The sequence below is a fragment of the Pogonomyrmex barbatus genome, unplaced genomic scaffold (assembly GCF_055798465.1).
Source record: "Pogonomyrmex barbatus isolate J1 unplaced genomic scaffold, ASM5579846v1 scaffold17, whole genome shotgun sequence".
Taxonomy (NCBI): domain Eukaryota; kingdom Metazoa; phylum Arthropoda; class Insecta; order Hymenoptera; family Formicidae; genus Pogonomyrmex; species Pogonomyrmex barbatus.
This window is the reverse complement of record NW_028297113.1, coordinates 4,369,649-4,386,627: the sequence shown is the minus strand read 5'-3', so window position 1 is coordinate 4,386,627 and position 16,979 is coordinate 4,369,649. Positions and strand designations below refer to the sequence as shown.

Sequence of the window (16,979 nt, the reverse complement as noted above, 5' to 3'; positions counted from 1 at the left end):
ACTTTCTTACGAATTGAACACCCGTTAGGAAGACGATAGGTTTCGCTATTAGTTCTCCCTGACGAAGAATCTCATTTGCAGTTCTCCTCCCCTTGCACCGCGGGTAATTGTATTCAGTAGAACTTGATCTTAAGCCGTATGTCCGCGCTTTACTTTATGCCAACCACGAGACGAAAACTTTCCCACCTAATACGATATTCCCTTCGGCTTTACGGTATTTGTACTTTAGCGAACTTACCTAAATAGAAGAGTGAGAGAGGAGAGAGGCGGCGGCTTAGCGATCGGCGCAATTTCTTCTTTGAACAACACAACGATAAATTTGTTTACGGAAGACTAGTGTTCGAATAAATATTTATAGTAAAAAATTATGAGATTATGATTTAAGGCTAGGTTTCGTCATTATGATAATGTAATAGCAAAATTTCGGCGCGACGTGCCGATAGTTTAATACATTAATTAAACACTTTGATAATATATGTACACGATATGGCATAATATACATGATATAATACACACGATATAGACGATAAAGGAATATATTATAACAAAGTGCTTACTAAATTCGCATGACAATAAATCAATATCTTAATGAATTGGAATAGTAAAATGCGGATTTAAGCGCGTGATTGATATTTGCAATAGTGTATTATACAAAATGTTATTAGAGCGGATGAATCGCTCGTTAATTAAACGTGATGTCTCTATCAATGTGTTCGCGATGCAGTAATTAAACTTGTAACAGAGCAAATAATAAGGAGCGATTGGAAGAGACGATAGGGCCGTCGCCTGCCAGCGTGATTTATAACTCGAATTATTAACTCGGCGCTTAAGCTTCTTGAGTACGCGCATAATCCATCCGGCAGGACATAGTCGATTTACAAGGCGCAATATCTCTACCAATTTTAGTACTCCTGGTCTTAGAGTCGGGAATAACAATCCAGAAGTAGAGACAGAGGGGGAGGGAGGGGGAGATAGACGATAGATATATGGATTATACGAGAGAATTATACAACTTCCCTCGCCATAACGTCGACAGCTTTAATGCAAAAGCGAAGTTACGCGGCGGGATATCCTGAGAATCGCAGATCGATATTTACTTTTTCTCCTCTCTCTCTCTCTCTCTCTCTCTCTCTCTCTCTCTCTCTCTCTCTCTCTGTCTCTCTCTCTCTCTCTCTCCCTCCCTCCCTCCCCCCTTGGGGTAAGTAAAGCTCGTTTCATTCTCGTTATGAAAGCATTTTATATTTGAAATGTAATATAAATTAATATGTGATTTATATTTTAATTAATAAACTTGATATATTCAATATCAATGAGATGTTATCAAGAAAGTGAAATCGTTTTATTATTTATAAAACTTATGCTGTTGCTTGAAGGATGATAATGGCTAAATCTAAATAGAGGCTAAATTTAAATAATGATATATTAATATTATTTTTATAATAAAATTAAATATGAAATATAAATATTATAGTAAGTAAAATTGTTATAAAAAACAAGGAATATAGAGAAAAAAAAAAGGAAAAATAGGGCTAAGGACAGAAAAATATTTTTAGTTAAATAAAAATTATTTTATAGATAAATTTATTCTATTACAATTTATTTGACTATATAATTAAGACTAGCAGAGGGAAATTCTGATAACTAGAACAATTATTTTTAAACCATATTTAAATGCAATAATGTAATAGTACATATTCGCAGCACGCTATGTCATAGTGCGACGCTCAAAGTGTAATTTATCCCGTATATATTGCACGCACATTTCCCCATTAGTCGTAAACAAGTCTCGTACAAGCATATCCAGCATTTGGAAATTGCTTTACGATATATTTCGAGACTAATTACCAGGGCTTTACTCTAAACCGAATTTCGAATTTATCAAAGTATTAACATCCAAATTAGCTCGGATTAAAGTAAAACGTTACGAATATCTCAAATAAATAAAAGAAAAAATTATTTAATTCATTTTGAATCTAATTCAAAGTAATAAATTAATTGCTCTTAATTTCCAATTTTCCAAATGATGATCGATTCCATCGAGTTAAATCGTTGAAATCTTACGTACGGTCAACTCTAATGTATCCGATTGCTAAAAAAGTTGATTCCAGTCTCTTTCAGTAAGTACACTTACCTTGATGTGGTCGAGGCATTCTGCCACAAGATACACGCCAATCCATCAGCTTTACGTCAAAGTGTACGCACAGTACCTTTGATGAATTACGGGCTATGGATCGAGTGACGTCTAAAGACCGCCCGAGTCATCAAACACCTGGGGCAATAGTCGACAATAGTCTAACATCACGATGAGCAAACACAATAAGGATCTGCTCTCAATGAGGGTACGCGTGCCGTATTATCTATGAGTTTGACGTATTTCGGTCCCGATACATCCCGATTACTCACAGGACACAATAATTCTGACACCACGATCGCCCGTACAAATTGAACGTATTTTTTTTTCAAAAAGGTGTTCATAAATCACTCACAAGTCTTCGAGAAAAAAAAAACAAAAGTTACATATTATATTTGCACAAATTAATATAAATATTGATATGTACGTATTAATCAAATAATAAAAATATGTATAAGAATTATCATGGGCATATAGGATTTTTTTTCAATTCTGTTAATATAAACAGCAATTTTTTGGCGTTAATGAATTGCTTTTTTCGACATTTTAAAACGTAGAATATCTCCTTGTTCCTAATGTTGAATGAGAAAATATTAGGTTTTGTAAATCATAACTTTAACTTTTTTTTTTTTTTTATTTTAAGGGTTGAACTCCTTCCCCTTGGATACATCTGGATTATGTTCACTGAAATGGAGAAAAATCTCTTTCTAAAATTCCTTAATTTCTAAGCTGTTTTTTCGAAGCAAAGACGGAAAAATATGAAAAATTTTTGCAACATAAAAAAAAAGGGACAGCCGGATTATTCTGAACAGAACTCGGAATTAGCGTAGAATCCGGAGAACGGTAACGAGAAAGGCACTACACGATCGTATTAACGATAATTCAGCGCCGAGGAGGAGCTCCTACATCGCGCCGTAAAAGTTGTCCAGTTGTGGAAGAGATCGGATCCGCTTCTTTTTAACGATCAATCGTGAAATCTCTCGCGAAGTCGATCCGACTGGTGGAAACGATTGGTCCGGGCGCTTTGTTGGCAAGTGACCCTATTACCGCGGCTCCCTGATAAATTACGGGATGCAAGCCCGCGACGTCCAAAGATCCAATTCTGAACACGTGGCGCGTGTAATGGCATCGTTCGAAGGACCGTGACGGCTCGCGCGGAAGCCGATATATCTGCCGCACGTCGATACATACGTCGCCACGGGGCAATCCGGAGGTCGCGTTCCGCCGTTGACTATGACTCCTACCGAGCCGATAGTCGATAGCTTCTGCTTCGACCTATGCATTGATACGCGAAACGCGATACTACCCGTGGATTGCATTACAAATATATATATATATATATCTATACATATAGATATTATAAAAAGTATAAACTGTTCACACGTGGTGGATTCTCTTATTTTTCTATATAAATTCTATATAAATCTCTATATAAATCTCTATATAAATTCTAACTTTGTAATTGATTTTAGATATTATAGAACCGTTGTTTCTTCTTTCCATTTTTTTCTTATCGTTGAATGTATCTTTGTATTTAATGATTATACTTAGTAAATAATAATATTTATTGGCAATTTCAAGGAGTATCGTGTACTGAGAATGTGGACTAATAAGAGAAGAAGCCAGCAATAGCCTGGTATGGCTATATATTAATTAATATTTAACTGCTTCTGCTTTCGATTATCGACATCTAATTGTGTATGTGTTTTCTTTGTTACAGGTGAGTTGAAAACTAACTCTAACAGAAACGGAATATAAAGGAAACATAAATAACTGCGTGAGTCTCAATTATAACAAAGAATATTTACCGAAGTGATATTTATGCAGCGCATCACAAAGCATAAAAGTATATAAAATTACCAATTGATTGCTCTTCTAATTGCTTTTAGTTATAATGTTTCAGAAAAAATTATGAACTTCCTCTTATCTTCTAGTTCAATTAATCCGACGGAGTCTTAAGTGGTGCGGGCTTTAAAGAGAAAAAGATGAAGGGATGGGTAAAGAGAGAGACGGGGGCAAAGAGCGCGTATGTCATTATCATCGTGATTCAAAGTCACACAGCTTAAAAATGAACGATCGATCCTTTGAGAGACGGAAACTCGCGGTATTCAATGCGCAATGTCGTTTCCTGTTAGGAGGCATCGCCGATCGGTATGCGAGCCCGCATCAGCCGTAGTACGCGTCGTCGTGCATATGAACCTGGATAGGTTCCCGGCATTATGTCTCTTCGTGTCTCTTCAAGCACTCGCTCACGCACGCTACGCGCATCCTTCGAACGTTCTCCTTTGCAGTATTTTGCGCGAGACGTGCTCCGCCGCGCGTTGGGCGGAATTACGTTTCGCGGTAACACGATTGTGATCAAGACGTCGCGTTCTCGAAACCAACTTGCTTAGCGCGGTTCTTTCTCTCTCGACGATTATTCCGGCTGAACCAATCGCAAAGGTAAAATATTTTTTTTCTCGAGGATATCTATCGAAATTTGATCACGACGTTATTATCGTTATTCTCTATTTTACCTTTGAAGCAACATATCGTGCGACGAAGGTGCGAATTTAGATTCTCACCGCAGACGTGAAACGAGTTTAGTAGAACACAGCGCAGCTGCGTACGACATTATGTCGACAGCTCGCCGAAGCGGTTGTGCCTCGTTCAGTTCGTTATCGCGGCAGAAGATCGGTGTTGCAGTTGCGAAGGTGTGGGCGGTTTGTTCCTATTCCATTTACGCGCCGGGACACCGCCTGCCCGCCGATATTACACGCGGAGAGTCGCTTCAAATAGCATTACGTCTCTCTTCGTGGCAACTGAATTCGAAATGTTGTCTTGCGAAATAGTAGACACTTTGTCGCACATGAAACTATGATAACTTGTTTAACACGAGATACAACAGCGAGATAAAAAAAATATAAATAGAAATAAAAACGAATATATCAAGCTAATCGCTACGCTAGTTTTACAAGGTTTAAAATATTTTGAAATGATCTCTTCAATTTTATAAATTTCATTTATATTTTTCAATACAAACGTTTACAATTTCGACACACTTTATCAGGATTTTAATCCAATATATTCTGATATAACAATGTGTTTTTTTTTTTTTTCGAAAATGGTTTTATTTTTTTTTTTTTTACAAAATTACGTAAACCTGTGTTTTATTGTTTTCAATACTTTTAATTTCATGAGAAGTGTATAATTTATATTTTTCATACTCGTACATTTACGAAAAGTTATATTAATCTTTATATTAATCTTTATATTAATCTTTAATTATAAAAGTGTGCTTTGTCGAAATCTAGTTCTGGAGATCTACAATTTTCGGATCATATGACTTCAATAACACATATGCTGCGATTCGAGATATATAGATATATATATATATATATATATATATATATATATATATATATATATATATATATATACAAACTAGCCAAAAAATTAAATCTCGCCATTCTTCTCTTTTCTCATTTGGGCATTCATTCATTCTGCAACAGGTCCCGGTTTATCTCACGCCTCAGCGAATTTCCGAGCTTGCAATTGTTTCGACGCATAGGCGTGAAGGACCGGCTTTGAGTAGCGACATCGGCGTCGGCGTCGGCGTCGGCGTCGGCGTCGGTATCGGTGTCGGTGTCGGCGTCGGTGTCGGCGTCGGCATCGGTGTTGGCGTTGGCGTCGATGTCGGCATCGCTGAAGCCGCGCAACGTCAGCAAAAACCACTCGACGAGGAGCAGAGGAGAGGGGGAGAGAGAGAGAGAGAGAGATCGATTTTAATACCCATGCTTGCTCAAAATCCACGACGAGCGGTTTCACGAGCGATGAAAAGCCCTCCCCCGGTCTTTGGCCGATTATCGACGTACCTTCTGCGAGGTTGACCCTTTTCTGGCGGACTAGCATATCTCACAGCAACCTTCGCGCATCGGGCACGAGTTTATTTTTTCCGCCGGCGAGCCGAGTCCGAAAACATTGACACTATTCGAGCGTGGCCCTTTTCAAGGCTAAAAGCCCTTTTTGGCTTTTGTTCACAGTCAAGCGTACGTCTGATCTCGATTATCTGATCACGTACCATGATCATCGAACTAGACAGGATGGTAGTGGAACTGTCGTCTTTTTTTTCGGTCGCGGATTCTCCAATTGATCAAATCAGCGACTTCAAAGAGACGCATTATATATACCGCATATTTTAGAGAAAATTTTTGCACGTGTGTTATGATCATTAGCATAATAAATTTCTTATTAATACATCACATTACGTACGTAAAGAACAAAGAAAATAATTATTACCAAAGTAATAATTTTCTAAAATTGTTTAATTAATTTATATGTATAATTTCTCTCTCTTTCTCTCTCATCCTCACAAAATATTCTTAGAAATAGAGATATGAAACAAATGTATAGAAATTTGTATAGAAATTTAATTAAAAATATTTGCATTTTTGATGGATTCAAATGGATTTTAATTGAATTAATATCGATATTAATGTTTAATGAAAATAGGATGTTTAAATAATTAACATTTAATAATTAACATTAATAATTAAACAGAGTTATAGCGGAATTTAAGAAACATATAAAATTAATATCCTTTTAGAATTAATATTTCTCTTATGGGAATAATATGAAAGTTATAAAAGTTTGAAACTATATTGTGAAGAGTTTTTATGTTAAAATATTCTAATAGTGGTATTATACAAAAAAGTTCAATAGGACCATACGCGGAATTTCTGGTCTGATGCGTTTGAACATGTCATTAATTTAATTATTTGTTGTTCTACTTGAATAAGATTCATTGAAATTATTCCGATTCTCAAATTGCAATCGTACTCGAATATTCGATTGTATTCAGAGTTGGTGAATGGCTTTATAGTCCCAACCGCAGAATCGAATTCGCACGTTTGATACCAAAGTACACAGTATAATTTATCGTCGCGATCGCGTGACGCGTTTCGCGGAAACGCAGGGGTGTGGGGATCGGAGTAAGTAGGGAAGCGACACGATGAAAAATTGAGGAACGTCTGAATGAGAAATTGGCAGGTGATTTTCTACGTTCGACGCGATAATTCATTTGACTTCCTCAACCGTCGCGATATCCTCGTCTGCGAAAGCAGCGTGACTCCGCGAGTGACGCTTTATTATGGTAATTTCATTCGGGGACGCTCGACGTTGATATCCCCAATCCGTGTTCGATTCGCATCGAAATAAGCTTCGATCCGATTTTGTGTGAGCGAGCGAGAGAAACAGAGAAAGTGGGGGGGAGGGGGGAAAGGCAAAAAGAAATGAGAAAAGGAGAATTGAGAATTGCAAGAAAGGCAAGGACACATCGGCATTGCGAATCGTAGACTCTCCGGCATCAGCAGGACGACGACAAACGTGCAAATCGATGTCCTCGCGAAACGCAACTGACTACGAAATTCCGCTGAATTCCACTGGAAAAATTCCGATTTGTCGTAATGATTTATGTTGGAACTCTGTATGTGTATTTAGATAGCGAATCGAATCGCTGTGTTATACTCTTCACCGAAGCTATTCGCTTAGTATAACATACAATCACACGCAACTTTACACGAAATTACTTATTTGAATAAATGAATTGAGCAACATAATTTTAATAATTTCGCTTATATTGACAGAGTACGTTTCAAATTTATTGATAAATAGAATTCGTTTGTTTTTGGAATGAAATGAAACAATAATTCAAATTATACGACAGAACCTTAACATTATTCACGCACTAACTAAGCAGAACAGAATAATAGAAATGCTGTCGGCGAATAAACGATCGTTACTACTCAAACCTAATTATAGTAACAGTTGGTATCTGTATGACGTATAATCAGACGATCACTCTTTAATTAAGCGGCGTTATATCTAAAATTTGAAACATAATTATTTCTTGATGTTACTCATGGTACGCCTGAATTTATATATATATATATATATATATATATATATATATATCTCTGTTTAAATGACAGCCTAATATGTAGATCTGAAAATATCAAGGCGGGTGAAACGCGCAAAACGATTTATTATGCTGATAGTATATCGTTTGCTTCACATTCTGGGCATGTCTCCTACCGCAAACACATTTATCAGCGCGCGTACGTCGACTCATATCTCGAATTTACCCCTCGCCGCTCGTGCCACGCGGAAAATGAGCGCGTTCCTACGGTCGCCTGGACCCGTACAAAAATGCAATTAAATTAAACCGCGCGTTCCGTGACGCATTCACTACGTGTTTTCAATATATGCACGTAGTGATAGATAACAATTCCGTAGTAATACGCCATCGCTTTTCGCTCGATCACTGCTCCCATTATTGTGAAATTTACCTTTCTGTAATTTACAAAAAAGATAACTTTTGTAATTGCTACCGTCCACGTAGACGAAACACGCACGTTTATTGACGTTAAATAAACTTTTTTTTTTTTTTATCAAAATACCACCCTGAAATTTACCGTGTGGTGATGAAATGAAAACTTCGATTTAATCGAATAATGACTTCGGAAGACACACGGCATGAAAAATATCTTGGCACTGTTTGGAATCGAGCGCTCGCCAGATGCAAGATATCAGACGACGATTCCTTCCCCTTTTCAGCCAGCAGATGCTAATGACGTTTCGCGGAACAAACAAGGGGCGAGCGGATTGCGCGAGGGATCATTAGTAAAAGTGCGATAACGTCAACCACAGTAGCAGAGAAACACGTCCGGGAAAACTCCGCAGCGAGCCGAATATTTTCTGGCCTTATTTGTACCGTTTAATGGCGAGTGAAGAAGAGATAATGCCCGAAAACGAGTTAACTCGCCCGCAAGTCATCGCCCGAAAAGTTCGCCGCGATTCGAAAGCGTTTTCCGTAACGTAGCGTTTATCGCCGCGCGTATTTCATACTCTATATCGTTGTTATGCATGAATAGACGCGGAAAATCTTTGTTCCTCGCAATTTTATCTCCTGTCGCTCATCAAGTTCAGAAAGAAAGAGAAAGGGAGAGAGAGGTTCGAGAGCAAGCGGGGCTTTTAATTCCCAGGTGTACAATTTGGCGAGTACAGCTTCTCGAGGATTCCGGCTGCAAATAATCAGTCGACTGCGAATCGCCGTATTTACGCGCGCGCGATGCTCGCCCCTTATTTTAACGTGTCTTAACCGTTGAAGAATTGAAATAAACGGCAACTCCGGCGTGCTTTATTGAGATTGCGCTGGAGGGTAGCCATCGTCCCATCGGCGTTGCCTTCGCCGAGGTGTCTCCTGAGATATGATTCGTTGCTTAATGCACCATCGGGATATCCTCGAGCTTTATTCTTTTCATTATCCAATGTAAAAGCAATCAACCTACTAATTTTCTCCTATACAAAATTAAAAATAGATAAATGTGTTTATACATTTATCTTTATTTTCGCACAAAATGGTGAAAAATTTATTCATATATTATTTTCTCTACATCTCTTGACGGCGCGAATGGCAAAACTGTTTTACATAAAAAAATAGCATAGATTATCCAGCGATAATAATGTATTCTTGATATAAAATCGAATATTTATGAGATTGTGAACAGTTCGTTCAAATATTTCGTTAAGGGATCAAAAGCGTAATTGTATTGCTGCCATTATTTCCCTTATTTTATTCCAGAGACGTAAGTAGTAATTCAGCGAAGTTAATTAAAAATTATAACAGAAACGCGGCGGCTTAGTCTCGCAGCTCGATGGGTTTTATCGCGATTGAAACACCGAAATTGCCGCTTCGCACGCAATTAATCGAGTTTCCCTCGAACCCCACCTATGTGATAAACGCGTTAATTACTTGAAACATACGGCCGCGATTCGATAAAACTGTTACCAAGTCGGATTCCGTTTCAATTGGGGCGTTACGTGCCATCAGAATCGAGATGCATCCGCTTTAAGTGAATATTTTGCGCTGACCATGGTTTTCATCATTGAATCGACTTCGTAGCTAATACGTTGCAACAATAATTTAATTCGGTTTATTCATGCAAATCTATCAAAACAAACATGTCCATTATTCATTCTTCAATGAAATACTTTTGTAAACTCTTTAATATTAAAATTAATTTTAAATTTTAAATTTTTTTCCCGCGTGCTCTTTATCCGAGTGACTGTCTCTGTGTTATTTTTGTTTGTGCTCCCAGTTATTCTTTGATAAATATTGTGAACATTTATGGTTTCCAAAAAGATGTTTTTTATCTATTCTGTTATACAACATAATAATTTACTCGTGGGAAACCTTCCAAAGGTTTAAAATTTTTTTACTAAATAAACGTTCACGTTGCAGGTCATTTATGAGATATAAAAAAATACTTGATGCTTAAATTTTATGGAAAAATGTTAAGATATAAATATAATGCTATAAATCTTTTTAATTAAATTAAATATATTTTTTTATATTTTATTATTTTATTGTCTTCACATCTCTCTCTCTCTCTCTCTCTCTATATATATATATATATATATATATATATATATATCTTAATATATCTTTGAGACGCCAGAGCGGTACAAGTTTTAATTATGCCGGATAGTCTGTTTAGCCTTTCGTTGCCATTTTAGACTGCATCTGGTGGTGCGATGATAACATTCACTCCGTGATACTCTTCGTACCGCCGTCTTGTTCAAAGAACGCAGTTGAGATAGCGATGCAGAGTGAATAGGACTGTAAGGGAGAAAAAAAAATGACAAGTCCGAGAAGGAACGCGAGTGGCGAACGGTTGGAACTAGGATAGGGTTGAAGGGTGAAGAGATGTGTAACAGAGGAAAGGAAAAAGCCGCCTTCATTAGAAAAGACTATGAGGACTCTGCGCCGTGTTCAAATGAGATCCGCAGTCGGCAGTAATAGCATACGTCGTGATTTTTAAAGTCTCGTCCTTTTCGCAACGACAACGACTAACGTCGCGGCTCTGCTCCATTTTTGTTTGTTCGTTCTTTTGTATTTTATTCTTCCCTCGCGCCATTCGCTCGCTATCGGTAATTGTCGTGAATTCGCAAGTAAACGAAAGGATGTGATCAGATCATTCGCAGAATAATTTCTCTATCAATTTCTCCGATGTGTGTGACATAAGAGAAATGGATAAAACGAGTTATTATTTTACGACAAATTTATAATCAAATTAAAGATAAAGAGAGATGTTATATTCTCTCTTGAAAATATTAAGAAATCAATAGTTGGATTTCTAACGCGTGATTAAATAATTAAATAACTAAATAAATGACATGGTTTGATTGTTTGCTGTCAATCTGAATTAAATGACAGTAGCGTAATGTGCAAAATGAAATTTTCACGAAAGAAGATGCTACAAATGTAACATATTTAAATTAAAAATCGCTATTAAAATTTCTTTTATTTTTATGATGAATACATTATTTTGTAGTATATATATTATTCTTGATATATGTTTTGCTTCTTGTTTTCGCTAGTTTTCATCTCTAACTTCGAAAACCGCATTCAATGCAATTTACATTGCATGCTTCCGTGAGGAACGGAATGAACCGACGTGAATGAAATTCTGGGCAAAAGCTAGGACGCGACGAACCATACACTAATACCTTTTGATCCCTTTGACACCGTCCAAACGAAATGAAACGCCTTCGTTTTATTAAATTTGGGAAGAAATTCTCCCGTAGGAGAATGCAGCGGTGAATCGATCTCTGAAATTCCCTTAATCTTATATTATTGATATAATGCTTACTATGGCAGATTAACATATTTTAATAATATATATTACGTTGCTTAAATATATTTTATGTAAGTTCTGTGAAATGAAGTATTATAAACATGCAACGTGTGTATATATATATATATATATATATATATATATATATATTATAATAATTAAATTAACATAATATTAGCATAATCTGCGCATTATGATTTATATTAACAATGAATTATTTATGTTAATTATTTTTTAGTCCGTTTAATATTTTTTATTTACAAATTTTTTCAATTTTATTTTCAAATCTGGTTTTTTTATCCTTGACTTACTGTATCTTTTAAATTATATTAATGGGAAAGTTACACATTTCTCATTTGGTTGATGTTTTCTACTATAAAAATCCTTCGACAGAAAACGAAGTGTTGGAGAATTACCATTTCTACTGTGACAGAGGTTCGGTGATCCCTGTTGAAAATAAAAAAAGGACGAAAAGATTAAAGAATATATAGGTTGTCTTTTCGTTAATTTCATGAATGTTACTCAGTACATATTTACATACTCAGTACATTGGAGCGCAACGCGGATGCGGATTTTCGTGGATATTTTCGAGGGTACTCGACGATTCGTTTTACGTGTCCATGTTTCACGGAGCGAAGTCACTAATTAGTGTTACATTCTCATGCGGAAGGTCAATCTGCTAGCAATTCGTACTCGCTATCGCAAACTACGAAACATACGCGTTACCTACATATGCAACACTATATGTACGTTATGCAAATTTGCATTTGCCTATTTGCGCAGTTGTGCGCAATCTTTTCAAAAAAGAAATCTATGAAATAAAAGACAATAACAAGAATTTATTTCGTGGGATTTAGTTTTTAAATCGAAGTTCTATTTTATGAATTTTAAAACGTTTTTCTATATACATATGTAAAAGTAATATACTCAATAACTTTAATAAGATGATTAAAAAGAACAAATTTCTCCTTTGTAAAGAAGTATGTTAAAAATAAATGATATTGAAGTCACCTATTCGATTTGAAAAAAATTTCTCTAATTGAAAAAATTCGAAAAATATTCTGATTTGATAAAATTTGGAATTTAATTTGACAGAGAATATACATTTCTACCAATCTCTTTTAATTCACCTATTTTCCATTCATGCCAGGTATTCGAACAGCTTGAAATTCAAATCGTGCCCCAAGTATATTCTCATCGACAATGTAAAACTCCTTTACTAATCCGATGGTACCGTTTGCATCGCAAAGAATACTGATTTACTCTCGTTAATCCGTAAAATATATTTAATAGATTCTGTTTTTTTATTACGATATTTTAGAAATATCGCTGTATAAATATCTTGGTAATATTCTTATCAAAAAATAATATTGCCATTAACGCATTTGTTCGATGCATTAAAAATTAAAAATTTGATATATAGAGAACATTTTATAAAATAATCTCTGCTTATGTGAATATATTTATTCCCTTCATAAAACTTTTTAAAAAAATATCATTTTTGTATTCTGTTCATTATTAATTTAATATTGGAAAGATAAGGACACTGATACAAAACAAGGAAGCATTTGACAGAAATTTAAAAAAATGAAATGTATATAATTCTATAACGTCAAAATAGAAGCATAATAATAGAATTCACCTTTTTGTTTTTTTTTCTTTTTTTCTTGAGAAAGTAGATCCTCTTCTCTTGTGTCTGATACTTATTATCCCGAAACAATGCCGAGAACGTTGCTTCAGAATCGCGTCTTCGAGAGATCGCGGGAAGCATTCGTCGCTAACGAGAGGAGGAAAACAGGAAACAAAACGGATAGGAAACATCAGTAATCCGCGGTAACACCATGGATTACCCGGCTGAATGTGGAAACGGCATTGTTTCTTGCCTAGCTAATAAGTTGGTTTCTACCTCGAGTCTTACCTTGAGTCTGACGAAACTTTAACCACGGAATATATTTCTTTCTGAGTTTGCTGAACATGTGACGCAATTTTCGATCTGCTCAAACAAAAATTTCCGTAATGTTATTGCGAATATAATTCATCGAATATCCATCCGAATATCCATCGATTGCCTTTTTTTGAAAGTCCTTTTCTTTTCCTCAAGCGATTTTCCAATAGCGAACATCGAGTATATGATTGAACCTTGCCTTGGCATAAATATAAAATTTTATTTAATTGAAAGACATATTTATAAATCTAGATAATGTCTTCCTGTAAAGAAGCGTAAGCGGCTTTACGCGACGAATCCGACTTTCCCTTAAAGCCGAGACGTTGGACTAAAGTCTACCACTAAGTCGACCAACTTGGGATATCGGTCGACCATAATAGCACCAGAATAAGCAGTGAGATGCCGCATTAGATTCTATACACTTCAGACAAGCTACGTTCTCCTAAAATCACGTCTTGCCAAGACGCTTTTGCCAAAAGCTCCTTGACTGCATCTGTAGTTTGATTCATTTTGCTCATGTTGCATAACTCGTTAATTATTACACTGATTTTTTTATCGAATATTTACTTTAATGAATCGAATTTTATAGAATTTTATAGAGTAATATTAATGAAATTAAAAAAATCGCTTTTTTCACTAAAAATTCAGAACGCGAACTCAATTGAATTTTCAAAGAATGATGTAATTTTGTATCACCATTCAATTTATTTCGCTAGGATCAATTTCCATGGTATTTCGATTTATTGATATAGTCCAATATTTTTACTGTAACATTGTTTTCACACCAGTGCGTTTCATTCTTCCAGTGTAATCGGATTTATTTATCTTAGCTAAAGTTTTGAACACAGTTTACGATTTATTGAACACAATCCGATTTATTTGGTTGAAGTTTCGAGTATGGTACTATATTTTCTGGTACAATTCAATTATTTAGTTTACCCGAGTGCACCTTCTATATTTTATTCGGTTGCTTTGATTCCATATTTTCACATCACTCAACAGACAAAAATTATTCTTAGTTCATTGCAATTTATAATATATACAATTAATAATATATTATATATATTATAATTATATATTATATATATTATAAATTGCATATTAATATATGCAATTTATAATATATATAATATATATAATATATATTATATATATATATATAATTTATAATATATAATATATAAATATATATATATTTATAATATATATAATTTATATATATAGACACAGTAAAATTTTAATCGCATTTGCAATCCCGTCGCGTCTCAAAAATTTGGGAGGGAAAGTAGATCAAAATAATGCGATGCATTTTCTCGTACACACGGATGTAAATAGACATGTATACTTTGCGTCAAAGTGGATATCCGTGAATAATTCAATGCGAAATGCCGAGTCATAATCATCATTTTCCAGCGCGTCCACTTTCGACCGCTACATTGCGTGGGCTTAACGATAACCTGCGGTTTCGTGTTTACACCTTCACTCCAGTATTAAGGGCTCTTACGTTACAACATAATTTCGCACTCACGACGAAAGATTGTATCCGACGAGATAAATACCCTTCTATATCTCGCCCTCAATTTCGCCCGCGCTTTCTTACTACGTAATGTTTTCTTTAAAAAAAAATAAAAATTTATTTTAGGTGTTAATTTATTCATTTTTTTTTTTTTTTTTTAAGTACAGTGTGACTGTTGTACATTTAATTGTCACTTCACTCATACACAATAAGCTTTTGTGACATGAATGTCCATTACAGGATCCATTCGATAAAATCGTTATCGAATAATTGACAAGCAGCCGTGCTACACGAAGACTATATATAAAACATCATTATTGTGACGTTATTGCGATGAAACGATAGAATACACGGCATGATAACATTTCTTAAAGAGACATGTTCTGTGCGCTTCGCTTCGAGTTTCTGTGACAATGAAGATTATATCATTGCATACGGTGTCTGAGAGTATGAAATGCACGATGCAATATCATCGAGATACATATCGAACATCCATTATTTGATCGTAACAAAACAGAGAATCTTACCAGAAATCTAAAATTTAAAAATTAAATATTATTACATTAATGTTAATAATGTTAATTAAAAATTATTATCAATGTTATTAAAAAAACTACTTTATAAAAAATGTAATTAAATCACGATTATTTCTGAAAAGATTTAATTTACATCTTTATAATATATTCTAATCGGTATTTTATATAATCTGAGAGAGATCTTTGCAAAAATAATATACGTATTATTTATCGTCTATCTAGTTCTATTAATCGTCTATCGTCTATTGGTTATTTGTCCAATAATTTTTTTTTAAGTATATAAATTATTATATACTTATTTATATACTTATATACTTATTTTATTTAATTTTAAATTCTACGTTATGGTTGTTGCTATGTGTGCTACATTTCGAGACAGCTTGCTCTCATTAGTCATCGAACGTTTCTCGATGCCGCATTAACTAGAAATTCCTGAAGCAGTCCGAAGTCCTGCAGCGGACATCGAGCGACAGTTATTTAATACGAAATCCGGTTTGCGTAACTGGATTCCAACGTCATCATCGACTGACTAAAATCGATTTACGTCGACGACAGAAGGAGGAGGAAAAGGCGCTCGACTGGTATCGGTGTGGCAAACGCATCCTTCCGGTGACTCCTTGCCTCGAAAGTTCGCCAGAAAAGATGAGGGGCAGAGCGAGAGTGAGAAAAAGAGATCGGGAGGAAGAAGCAGCGCAGCGCGATGAGTTGATTTACTGCCGTGTAAACCGTCCTTAATCTCGGCAAGGATTTACGGCTGTCGGGCTGAAATTGGCGTCCGACTGAGACTCGCAGGAAGCATTTTCTCTCGAAACGCGGAAGTTTGCAACGCACCGGAAACCATGTGGATGCACGTCAAGCTCTTCGACTACAATCAATTTTTTTCTCACCTTAAGGAACTCCCGTGCGATCTACCTTGAAGGCACGATTTTCATTCAACGTAGAACACGAGAGAAACAGGATCAATACTACGACGAAGCGAGTAAAATCTCAATTTTGAGCTTCTCTTGTAATCTACTTCTATCGAATTTCTCAATATTGTACAAGTCATTAATACCAATATTCTTGACTTATTAGACTTATTGTTGATATTGATTATTATCATATACGGACTATTTTTCAAATAACCGATTGAATAATCTTTCCTTTTCTTAGTAATTATTTTTTTTATTTGTTA

General features: G+C 35.3%; 1 protein-coding gene across 9 annotated transcripts in view; it reads left to right on the top strand.

Moving 5' to 3' along the window:
* Fas3 (fasciclin 3) overlaps positions 1 to 16,979 on the top strand; it is a 295,828-nt gene that overhangs the window by 246,638 nt on the left and 32,211 nt on the right. For 2 of the 9 annotated variants that reach the window (XM_089074638.1, XM_089074637.1), the window contains exon 2: positions 3,852 to 3,908. The exons of the other annotated variants lie outside the window; for them this stretch is intronic. The gene's annotated coding sequence lies outside the window, so the exon portion shown is untranslated. The remainder of the gene's footprint in view (positions 1 to 3,851; positions 3,909 to 16,979) is intronic. 9 annotated transcript variants of the gene reach the window in all.